This window comes from Scatophagus argus, chromosome 12, assembly GCF_020382885.2.
Source record: "Scatophagus argus isolate fScaArg1 chromosome 12, fScaArg1.pri, whole genome shotgun sequence".
Lineage (NCBI taxonomy): Eukaryota > Metazoa > Chordata > Actinopteri > Scatophagidae > Scatophagus > Scatophagus argus.
The window spans coordinates 22,347,594-22,360,061 of NC_058504.1; the positions used below are offsets into that span (position 1 = coordinate 22,347,594).

Here is a 12,468-nt window from a genome sequence, read left to right on the forward strand (position 1 = left end):
TTTCATCAAGAATTAATCTTCTGATTATTTTCTCCCTTAATTGATTGATTGTTTGGTTTGCAAAACGTTTGGCTTCTGGCATCTCTACTGCAGACAGGAAGAGACTGGACAAAGTCATCAGGAAGGCCAGCTCCATCCTAGGGATCCCCCTCAACCCAGTACAGGTGGTGGGAGAGAGAAGGATGATAGCCAAGCTATCCTCTCTGATGGAGAACGACTCCCCCCTGCATGAGACTCTGACAGCACTGAGCAGCTCCTTCAGTAGAAGGCTGCTTCACCCCAAGTGTGTGAAGGAGCCTTACCACAGGTCCTTCCTCCCTGCTGCTGTGAGGCTGTACAACCAGCACTGCTCCCGGCAGACCCCATGCACTCCACCACAAACTGAATCTCAGTAAATCACTGTGCAATAATCCCCCCTCCTAGTGCAATGCAGTAACTTTTTACTGCTAACTATTTAAAAATTGTGAAATTCTGTAAACATCATGTGGATGTATCATGTGTTTTGCTTTTCTTTAGAAAAGGGTGTAAATATCCTTGTATTTGTATATCATTTTTACTAGACCTACCTGTGCCTTTATTTTCTCTATCCTTGTGGTGCTGTGACAATGTGAATTTCCTCAGTGCTGGACCGATAAAGGCCTATTCTATCTTATCTTATCTTATCTTATCGATTGAGGGGCTGGAATCATGAAATACAAACTTTGAGGATCACCAAAGTTCTTGTGTTTATCCGGTAATCATGTCAGATGTACTTGTAGCAGTTTAATTTGTAAATTTGTATAAATCTGAATATTATAAGCCTTTATTTTGTATGCAAAAATCTTAAAGGACAAATGACGTGAAGTAAAAAATGTAATATTTTTCTCAGAAGAGTAGAAGTAGATCTGATCAACATAACTCCAGAGAAAACTCTGATTAATAGATCAGTTTGCTGAAGCATATTAACATTTGATTCAGCCTGAGTCAGTGTTGAGTAGCTGACTGAGGGGTTGTTTTACATGAAGCCGTGATGACTAATGTGTTTTTGACACGTCCTCCAGATGGGAAGAAGAGCATTTTCTAAAATCACACTGGAAACCCAGCCGAGAAACTGAAAGATGTAAAACTTCTGAAGGTCAGTACATGTCTGTGCTTGTGCTAAAAACAGAGATTCCAGCAGCTGTTTTGTTTCACCATCATTATTTCCGTTAGGAGAGTGCAGCGTGCCATATTTCATGACAATAGTTCTACCACATGTTGCTGGGGATCCCACCACAGTTCTGGGCGGGGACCAAAATCCCAGCCACACTCTTAACCTCACCATAACCACATCAAATCTTTACCTAACCCCAGCCATCACCAAAGATAGCCACTTTCAAGGTAAAAGCTGGTCAAAGCTGACATTTAAACACGATTGCTTTTAATTCTCATGCTAAACTTAACATTTTCGACAACAAGATTCATCACTTCTGTATCTGAAATTGCACCGTTGACGTTTACAGCCTTCTGCGATGGAGAGAATTGCTTTTTAAAAAGTTTGCAGGCAGAGGTTGAAGTTGGCACATTTAGGTTTCTGATTTTAAGTTGAGATTGAGTTGGATGGTGGGAACTTGTGTTATTTTCTTTATTTTGCACCATTTTAGGATGCAACAAGTTGCAAATACAGCAAATGAAAAAGTAGGTGGAAAAAGTACAGAGTAAAAATAATGAATATTGCTGTAAGAATTCTGCTGTGATGGTGGGCGAAACAACAACATCTGACAATTTAATCCTAAGAATAAAGTGTTTTTTTTCAATCTTTTTCATCTTTTTTCCAGATAACTTTAATACACAGACTTTAATATCTCACTGTGCAGCATCATATCTTGGCTCAGTATGAAAAATTTCAAAAGACACTGAATGATAAATTTGTACAGATATTAACAATAATATTGCTAGAGGAGATTGAACTTTTCCCTGAATGTAATTTTGTCCTCACATTTTTACTAAATTAATGATTTATGAATATTTTTTATTTATTTATTAGTGTAGACACAACATCGACCAGGTAACCTCCTTAAAATTAATAATGAATGACACACTCAACGGATCAATGTTGAAATTATTAGCTGCACTCAACCCCCAGCCCCCCCCCGCGAAAAAAAATCTCCCACCATCTCCCCCTCCACCTCCGCCGAGCGTTACGCATGCGCAGATCTCCTCCAGGAGTGCTGTTTCGGCCTGTTCCGCGGCCGCTCGGTCATTTTCGCCTCTTTGTTTTACTGATAGTGGATTTAACTCGGATTCAACCCAATATCCAGCGGACTGTGCTGCTCCCAGACAGGTTAGTTCGTCTAACTCCATTTGTTCTCTTTATGTTCTGTCCTCGGCGGGTCTACAGCCGGTTCTCGGTCCCGGTTCGTGCCCCCTCCTCCTCATTTTTCGCACGTCTCTTTCCGCTTGGTGCTACGGGGCATGCTGTACGTGTTGTTTTATGTCTGTGTGGTGGTGTATGGCCGCGCCGGGCCCTGCAGTTGCACACCGGGGATGGGGGGGTTTCTAAGGGGAAACGTGCATTGTAAAGGAAGGTTTAACGCTAGCCGGGATGCACACAGTTAGCCGTACCGGTGAAGAAGCACTGGCAGCCGCCTCTCTGCCTGTCTCGTCATGTTTAAATGCTGTTGTTCCTCTCAGCCAAACACCAATTCTTCTTTCCCTTTGAGCTGGAATGTTCTTTTAAAAAAAACAACCCTCCTGGTCCACCATTAGGCTAACCCCTTCCTTCTGTCGTCCAAAGTTCAGTGTGTATGTGTGTGTGTGGATCCACATGAGGTTTGGATTAAATCAAGACAGAAAGTTGCTGCATTTTTTCTCTTCTGGGTGGATGTCGCCCCTCGCCAGACTGCTGCTGCAGAGCCCCGTGTGACATTGTGGGGGTGGGAAGGCATGCAGGGAGCAGCCAACAAGTCTGCAGTTTTTTGTTTTGTTTTTATGTTTTTGTTTTGTTTTGGAGAGGGGGGGGGTCAAGCTAAAATATCACACAGCGATTAACATGTTTCAGTGTGGTGTGGGTACAACAGAACACAAGCAGATTCTGGGGTTTCCTCAACTTTTTTTCCTCGCAATGGGCTCTGCAGCACAGGAAGCGTGGTGAGGGTGATGGGCAGGTCAAAAGGTGTCCATGGTAAAAGTGGGCTAAATGTGGGTGGCTGTGTAAGCATCGTCTCAGCCACATTTCTAAGGTGTACACTTTCACATCAGGTCGCTTTTTCGTGTCATTAAAGTCCCTCTTCACGTTGGCGCTAGAAGGCTGTTTTCGCATTCATCTGGTGAAGTTTAACACGTGAATGCACCACAAGGATATTAGTTGTGGTCCTGTATGCAAGTTGCACAAGTGTGATGTAATGGACATAGGAAACCGAACTCGAGGTAGAAATAATGCAAATTATCATTTAAAGTGTTGGGATTGTTGGTAGGGGTGTTGTGGATCCTTAAAGTTAATTTTCTTAAAACAAATAGAAGAACAAATTCTCATCCCTCTGGTGCAGCGACCTGTCTTATTCTTCCTGTAAAGTTACAGAGACTCATTTCTCAAAATATACCCTTCCTTTCAACACTTTCTGCAGTTTTTTAAAAAAAGAGAACAAGGACAGAAAGTGCTTGGTAGGATTGCAAGTTTTGTCCTTGTACATTTAACGTCTAAAATCTTTCAGTTTTCTTCCAAATTTAGCCCATTAGAAGTGTAGGCGTCCTGACATGTTTGATCTGCACGGTACCAAATCAGTGCGTGCACTGTAAGCCACACTGAGCAGACTTTTTGTGCTCTATCATGTATATGTTGGCAGCTCCACACAGCAGTTAAGTCAGTGAACTGAACCAGAACCCGACTAACAGGGTGGTTGTTGAAAGCCCTTAACTCACATGTCGCCTGCTAATGAATGAATGAATGAATGAATGAATTTATTTGTGATCTTCGGTGCACCTACTGAACAAGTGTTTCCTCTGCTGTTGGGAACCTCAGTAGCTCTAAATGTGGCAAGCTGCTGCTGCTAAGCTGAACCCAGCATGCTCGTGTTTTAACAGCAGAGGGCTGACATCTGATGTTGATGAGTCCAGCCTTTTGCTGCCATGGGACGTTCACTCACTCTTCATTTGAGTTATTTTTTTTTTTGTCAAACTGGCCAGACAACAGAAAAATCTGTGGAGCCTCAGTCAGAAGTGAAAGGGTGCTTTCTAATTTAAGCTGATAAAACGTAAAGATGGTGCTTCAAATAGCTATAAACTAAACCCCTTCATGCAGGTGTCATTTCTTGGCCCTAACTGACCTGAATGACGTTTCTGGGCCAGCTGAATGTCACTTGGCCTGTACTCAAAAATACCATATGATATGGCTGTTGCATAAGACCGCACATACCTGCCATTTTAGGTTTCTGCTTACTTTGCAGGGAATTGCCACATTACCCACAGCTTTTCTGGACAGCTGAACTCTGACCTGAAATTGATCTTTTGAGTTTGTTTTTTTTTTAAATGCTGCAGCAAGATTTCTAGTTTGCAGTTTCCACAAACTATCAAAAGGACATTTATTTTGACTCCCTCATCCCAACTCATTCATCCATGCTCTGTTTAAACGATGCTAATGGTCCCACTGGGAAGTCAGATAAAACTGTTGGCCCTATAGGACAGGTGAGCAGAATATGGCCTCTTTAGGAGTAGTACTGCTTGATAATGAAAAAACAGTAGTGGCTTAGGCACCAGAAGATGCATTTTTTCTTTTCTTGGACAGGAAATTATCTCAGGCAGCTTTCTAAATGAGCTACTGAGCCACTGTGGTGAATCCCTCGCCTACAGATCGAGCTACAGCTTGCAGAAGCTGCTCAAACCTGATCTCACTTTCTCCTCCGTGAGGGGCCGTACCATTCAGGGCCTGTGAAGTTCGGTCCGAATGAGTTTAAAAGCTTATCAGATGCAGGACTATCCTTGGTCTAAACATGATGTTAAGTTCTGGTCAGACCACCATTTAAATCAGCAAAATATTTCAGTACATTTCAAATTGAGTGATCAGCAGAAACACTCAAAATTGAAGCCATTATCTTTTTTCTTTTTTACAAGTGTACCAGTAGCATGCAGCTGTATGCCCACTTTACACTGGAGAAAAAACCCAGTAACATCTGGCTTTCATCTTCAGTGGGAAAAGGTACAATGAGCATTGATTCCTGGGTCAGATGACTCTGCTGAGGTTATCGGCTCCAGCTCTGATTTGCTGTCATGTACATGCCACTGACTGTCACTGGTCTCCATGCTGTTACTGCTGTTCCCTGCTTTGTAGCTGGGACGTGAAACACCAACAAAAACCTGTCTACTGGCGATGTGAAAGTCACCTATCTTATTTAGCGGCTAATTTTGGCACAAAAAGGCTTTAATGCTGCTGACTTTTGAGGGATTGATGAGCCGGAGGTGTGATGAATTGAGATGTAGACTAGAGGACACACAGTTAAACAATACACCACTAAAGAAAATGGTAAGAAAAATGTTCAAACCAGACAGTTTTTTGGCAGTAGGATGAAAAGTCTTTACCTAGAATTAAATCAGTGCTGATGAGTCAGGTCTGTCCAGATAAGATTCATGTCCTCACTCAGCTTTCAGAGATCATATCTTTTTGTGTCTGCGTTTGAGCAACTGGTCGTCAACAGGTTGTGTGAATTGAAACAGTCTGACTTCATTTGTGTTGACGTTAGAAACGCCAGCCGACAGACACAGAGCCTGATTTAGGTTGGAGAAAACATCAGAAAACAGCCAGTGAGCGTCAGACAGTTTCTCTTTCTCTGTTCCACCTCCTGCGCGCTTTATTCTTCGGGTCTTTTTTGGATGTTTGGGTGTCTTCCAGACTCACTTCACAGCTCAGCCAGTTTAATGAAGATGCTGTATGCTAGGTTTATGGATGCTGAAAGCTGTTTTCTCTCTCTGGTGTAACCTTCAGCCGCTGTTTCACCCACAGCTTGTTCTGTTGAGATGTTTGTGACTTCGCTACCAAACCTGTAAAGCAGGAAATCACCCAAAATGTGTCACTTGAATCAGAATTTTCTTTGTTTAGCATTTTTTCTCTTAAGAATTAAAACAGAACAATAAAATATTGTGCTTTTTTAAAAAAAATATTTTTAACACTAATTGCTGGAGGCCTGCTGCCCACTCCGCTTTTCGGGTGAGTGTTTAGCTTCTTCTCACTGGCATGAACAAAGACCTGAGAGAGAGAGAAATTATGCTTAAAGCTGAATTTGAGATTAAAGATTTGTTAAATGATTATTTCACCTCCGCCGTGCCATTCACCAGCTCCCTTCACACTAAACTGCAACGCTCTGGTTAAGAGCCTCTCTTTAGAGAATCAAGCAGGCAATGATAGAACAGGTCAGCTTTTATTTAATGGTCTGTCAGCTGTTTGATGGTCAAGGGTCAGCAAAGGTCTGCTCCAGCTTCTCTTGAAGAGTGACAGCACTATTTAGCCTCTCTGTCACTTTAACGAGCCCAGATAACCTTTGTAAACGAACATCATGGGACCAAATGAGGGATTAATTACTTGCTCGCCTTGTACTTCAGCCAGGCTTGTACAGTAAATGGGTAATAACTGTCATCTCTGGGTCTGCATGCGACTCGGCCTGAGTCCACAGTTTGTGGTTAAAACTGGAAAAGCGAGATGGCACTTCACTGCTGCGAGCCTGTTTGCCAGCAAACCCCACATAATGGCTCATTGCATCCTCCTTGTTGAGGCAAGTCTTCCCACCACTGCAGATTGAATGGTGTGTTTGAATATGTTAACTTTGAGAAATGGAAAAGGGAAATTCTTATTTGTTTAGTCTAAAAAGCAACAGTTTGGCTGACAGGCGTTTGTGAACTCTCAGCTAAACTACAGTGTGTGTACAGGATGTACCTCATCTGACTTAGACCAGAGATTTAGTGTTGAAGTAAGGTCTGACTGACATTTGCTGACATATTATAAGCTAAATCAGCAATTGGTTAATCAGAAAAACTGCCAACAGGTTGATTCGTGGTAACAAATTTATTTATTTTTGCACTGACATCTGAAAGTATCTTCACAACCAGCTGTTTGTTATCCAGTGAGGTTTATCCTCCATCTTCCTCCCTGATGCCACCATTTGAAGTGACATGACCTTCAGTGACCTTGTAAGGACCAGCCAGAATTACATCAGTGCAGATCTTTCATGAGTTTAAATGTTTTCCACAGTTAACACTGGCAATCTTACAATAAGCCAATCACAAAGCCCGGAAAAACGGTGTGAGACAAGCCCCTAGGAAATGCCAGAGCTGCCGGCGTTTGCTTGGTCAGTGAAGGAGGGACATACCAGCTTCCCCTTGGCATCGTATTGTGTTGTTAAGTCCACATTGCCCAGTCTGAGTGGGACTGTAGGACTTTCACACACACTGCTTTGTTTGCTGGTTTAACACAACTACTGAAACCTGACTTGTGGGGTGGTCTGCTTGTGTTGAAGTGCTGAATTCTGATGGCACACATTGAAGTGTTTGCTTCATTGTTTTCGTATGGTTTGACTAAAACATTTCCTTTCTGTTTTGCATCTATTATCAATGTCACATTTTCTTTTCCTAATTTAAAATTGTCTCCTGACAGAGCTTGTCTCACCGTCATGGCGTCCAGTGCCTTTCCCCTCCCCCAAATGCTCCCTTCCTCTCATGGTCTTTGGTGTTTGTTATCAAGAAGGTCAGCAGGTCAAGAGCTTCAGAGGAGGTCCACTTTGACCTAAACATTTTTCTCTTAACAGTGTGTGTTCTGCGTCAGTGACGGCTTTAAGCTACGAGTGACAGTTTAGTTTCAGAATCCAGACTTGGATGGTAGAAGTCTCTGTGATTTGTGTCAGAAAGCTGGTATATTGTTCCCTGCTGCTCAGGAAGTGAGGTGGGGTTTTTTATGCTGCCAGTTTGTGTTGAATAAATAGAATCAGTGGACTCGCATGAGGAGTGATGAAGTCACCACAGATGAACAGAGAACGAGAGAAACCAGTCATACCTAGAAAGCGATTACAAAAGGTCTCTTTATAGTTGACTTTCACTCTAAAGTTGCTTTACGGCACAAAATGAAAACCAGTTTCACACACCGGTTTCAGTTGCAATACAGTTTTATTTCAGTTCTTTGACTGTTTAACTGCTAATAAAACAACATTTCTGCCTGGAATTAGTTGAAATCAGTAGTTTAGCCATTATTGCCTGTATTTATTATGGATGGACTGATTATCGGATGGGATATTGAGCAGTTTTTCAGTGTTTCTGGGTACCCTGTGTGTTGGAGTTTGACACACACAAGCACAGGACTTCAACTGCGTTCAGGTGCACCTCGTAAACTTTGAAATCAACACTGAAATGACCACAAGGGTTGCTTAAAGGGGGAAAGTTTCAGTGTTTGAAATATATCGGCCTTCACAGTACATTTATACAACAGGTCCCCGTGTACATCTGTGATAATGTTCATGTTTTACTGCAATCTCTTTTAATAGTTAAACATACCAATAAAAAAAATGCTGAACAGATAGATTTTTTTCCATCTGCCAGTCAACTTGGCAAAAAGAAAATATCGGACACTGCAAGTAAAGCACAAGCACCTCAACGACAGTGTAGTTGTAGTTTCACAGTGTCTTCATCGCTGGCTGTCATCAGTTCCTTTCTTGGCTGCTGTAAAATCCATGGTCCCTCAGAAGTGAGGAAATGATAGATGACATCCTCTTTACAACAGGAAGTAAAGCTCTTAAGAGAAATGAGGCTTTTATTTGAAAAAACCTGAGTGCTGCTTACTTGCCTACTGCCTACTTTTAGGATGAATGTCTTCTCTGGTTGAGAAAACTCCTTAACCTGCTGCTGCTCACGTGGATTTAAGAAAAGCAGAGAACTCTCATTCGCATACCAGTGAGGCTGCAAAGTTGCTAATCGTGGGTGAGTGTGGTTTTACTGGGTGTCACCACGAACACAAAGCAGGGTGATGTTTGAAAGGAAATACACTCACCAAGCCCTCCCTGGGCAAACACAGGTTTAAAATACAGTATATTGGCACGGCGTAGTCAGGGTAAGTGTGCACTAAGCGCATTTCGTTAACAAAGTGACATTTCTGACAAAGGCCTTTTGACAGGCAGGGTAAGATAAGTAAATTATGAAACTGACATTCTTTTACAAAGTGATGTGGGCAGTAATGATCAAACTTGTAAACCTTCAGCATTGAAACTTTTGTCACTCTAACCAGATCAGGGTCACATGGAGGCTATTTATGCTTCACAATTTTAATTTTCACAATAAAATCTCAGCCCGATTCATTAAAATAGAATCAGATTTATTAAGAGAATGCTCATCTTTTCATAGCTCAGACTGCTTCAGCTGGAATCCGCTGCCTGCAGTTGTAAAAATCACACTAATAATAACAATATTCAGCATGAAGTTGCAAAATTCTGGCCTTTGTTTTTTGTTGAAACCACATCGACTCTCTTTTATCTGATAAAAGCTAATCCTCTGATTTATTTATTTTCCTCCTCCAACGGACAAATGCTTGTTTCAGTCCTAATCATGCTTTTACACAGATTATTTTGAGCTCCGAGTCTTACGATGCTGTCAGAGAGGGAGAGCGCCCTGTAAAAATCAAACTTGTGTCAGACGGTTAATTTAAACGAGAGTGTTTGTAGGGCTGTAAAAATGCCCCAGGCTTATGCTGTCTGCGCTGATACCACCTCAGTGATGAGCATCATGTTCCATCAGAATCTTTATTTCTTATGACTTCTTACCTCAACTCAGATCTGGGTCTGCTATAGATCAATGACCGTGAAGTGGAATAACAAAGGTTTTCCGTACACTGTCCCACTGGTCCCAATGCTCTGACCTCAACTGTTGATTAGCTAATTTCAGCCAGGTGCCTGACCACACATCACAACCTGTCTGATCTGTTTGTCCCTACTTTTCATAACTTGTCTGCAAAGTGGACCGACAGAGTGACTCATCCATTAATCACTGGCTGTGCTGATTCTCCTCTCTTTGGTGCTCTAAGTGTATCTTGTTTTTGTCTAATGAAATCAAAGGTTTGAGAAATGTTGTGTGGCTGAAAAGTTCCTAAAAAGGCCCCACAGGTTCGTGAAAACTGAGCATGGATGCCAAGTTTAATATTTTTCAATTTTTCACATGACTGACGGTCACATATTGTAGTGCATTATGCTGAAAGGGTTTCAGTAGTTTTTTCTTAATGAGAATTTTTAAAAACCTTTGTTTCATTTTGTACAAGACTTTTAAACTGTGATTTTGGTGGTTATCACAAACTTATGGTTGTATAATTTTTACACTTGTCAATAGAGCCCTGGATCTGGGGCTGATACTGATATTAGGAAGTAAAACAAAGATCCTATATCAATTTATTGGCTGATATTCTTTTATTTATTGTCCGAAAATGACATCAGCTGACTGAAAAAGTAAACTTGAGTGGGATATGTTCTCTTTAAAGGGGCATCCTTGTAGTCATTTGCCAGAATATTTCAACAGACAAGATGCTTTTTACAAGAGATAAAAAGTTGGTTACCCCTCCACTGTGACTGGTGAACCACAGGTGGTGAATACACCATTCACAGCCAAAACAAAGCACCATTTAGGAGTCACTGGTGGGTCAGGGATGAGCACCTGGGATAGAGAAGAGCACTTTGCATCTTTGTGACATGAAGCCAAGATTACGCTGTTACACCAAAGCAACATGGTGACTTGAATAGGAAAGGGAGTATTTTATTCTGTGAAACAACAGACACACGCAGCCTTTTATTTTGTCCACTCATCACAATCGGCTGTCTGTGATGTAGCTGGCTCAGGTTCATCTTAAAACATGCTTTTTAGTTGCTGCTGTCATCCACCTGCTGTACCACGATAAATACTGAACTGTAACACAAGAAATTCATAATAATCCTGCCATAATTTATCCTAATGGATTATGTTAAAAGTACAGAGTGACAGCAGTCCTAATTACTTGTATGTAATGACTTTTTATTGGTATAGGTGCTGTCTGGTGAATTGCGTTCATGCCAAATTAACCGCTGAGTTAACTGGCGTTCTTGGAGCTGATGGTTGTTATGTTTTCTCCTCTGGACCAAAGGGCAGTTGACTTCAGGAGAGGTTATCAGTGTTGGTAGCTGCGATTGGCTGGAGCTAAAAGGTGTGGTTAACCAATGGCTGTGCTGTTATCCAGAGCTTAACAGAGTTGATCAACAGGTCATAATGTAACCCAGTGTTGGTACGGCCTGCAACATTTTCATACATTTGTAGGACCAAATGTAAAATGTGCCTCATGTTTCCAACACTTGATAAGCTGCAGGGGAGTCGTGTGTACTCACCACAGCTAAACTGACAGTGATACCTCTCGAGGTCACTGCAGAAACAACACAGCTGCAAGCACCGATGATGATGCTGAAATTAAGTGTTTTGTGAGAGAACCAGGAGAAGTGAAAACTTTGAAATATCTGGTTCTTTAGCTTCCAAGTTCTCTGTTTTGTTCACAATTTTTCTACTGATGAGAGCAGTGACACTGAGCAAAAATTGTCAAGTTGGCTGAGCTCAAAGAAGCTAAAACGTGAAGATTTTGTAAAAACAGCTGTAACCAATATTTTTATAACAATATATCACATCACTGTGTAAAAACAAAATAAATCTGAACGTGTCACTCTCCTGAATCAAATGCAGTCAAAGCTTTATAACGAGTTTCAGCTCACAACTCACAGCAGACATTCAAAGTCAGAAACTCGTTGGTGATCATAGTGGAGCATTTAGCTGCTAAAGAGCCAGATTTCCCTCAGGGGTTAGTAGAGACCAAAAATGGAGATAAAAAGAACTGAATGTCAGACACAAACATGACTCTTAATGATAATGTGTTAATAAGCAACATTAATATGTGCTCTACTGAATTCCACTGCCGCCTGTGTCGCCAAAGCCATTGCGGGTTTGTGTTATCAGAATATGTCCTCATAGTACTTCAGCAGATGGCTTTAGAGGGAAGTAGAGAGCTCACAGCATGTTTCAGCAGATTTCCTTCAGAGCCTCTCTTCCTCATTTGAAGCTCATCTCTTTTGTCTTCTTGCTGTCGGTGTGGCCAGTGTGTCCTGGGCCTGTGGGTGCTGAGGCTGCTTAGTCTTTGATATCTTCTCCTTATGTTGTGTGTTCTGTGTTTGTGTGTCCGTGTGGACCACCCTTTGCTCAATGACAGTGTCTGTGTTTAAGAACTCGAAGGACCTGGATAACAAGCACATTTGGCCATGGTAATAGCATTTGCCATTTAATGGAATCATTTATCCAAAGCTCCTTACGGTGTCATAAGTGTATGCGCTTTTGTGCTTGTGGCTCTGACGGGAATTCCTAACCATTTTATTGTGAGTGCTGCCTTCAAGTAACATAACGAAACCACTAACTCAGGTAGTATTAGTCCTGTAATCTCCACGTTTTCCCCTTCAAGGATCAGTTTTGCTCACCTCACCTTGAGCC

General features: G+C 41.7%; 1 protein-coding gene across 3 annotated transcripts in view; it reads left to right on the forward strand.

Moving 5' to 3' along the window:
• The first annotated feature begins 2,149 nt into the window (after positions 1 to 2,149).
• The window catches only part of LOC124067876 (polycomb group RING finger protein 3), a 50,950-nt gene continuing 40,631 nt past the window's right edge, over positions 2,150 to 12,468 (forward strand). For 2 of the 3 annotated variants that reach the window (XM_046405610.1, XM_046405613.1), the window contains exon 1: positions 2,150 to 2,302. The gene's annotated coding sequence lies outside the window, so the exon portion shown is untranslated. Of the gene's footprint in view, positions 2,303 to 8,507; positions 8,911 to 12,468 lie in introns of those variants that run through there. The other variant, XM_046405611.1, reaches the window with a different exon arrangement.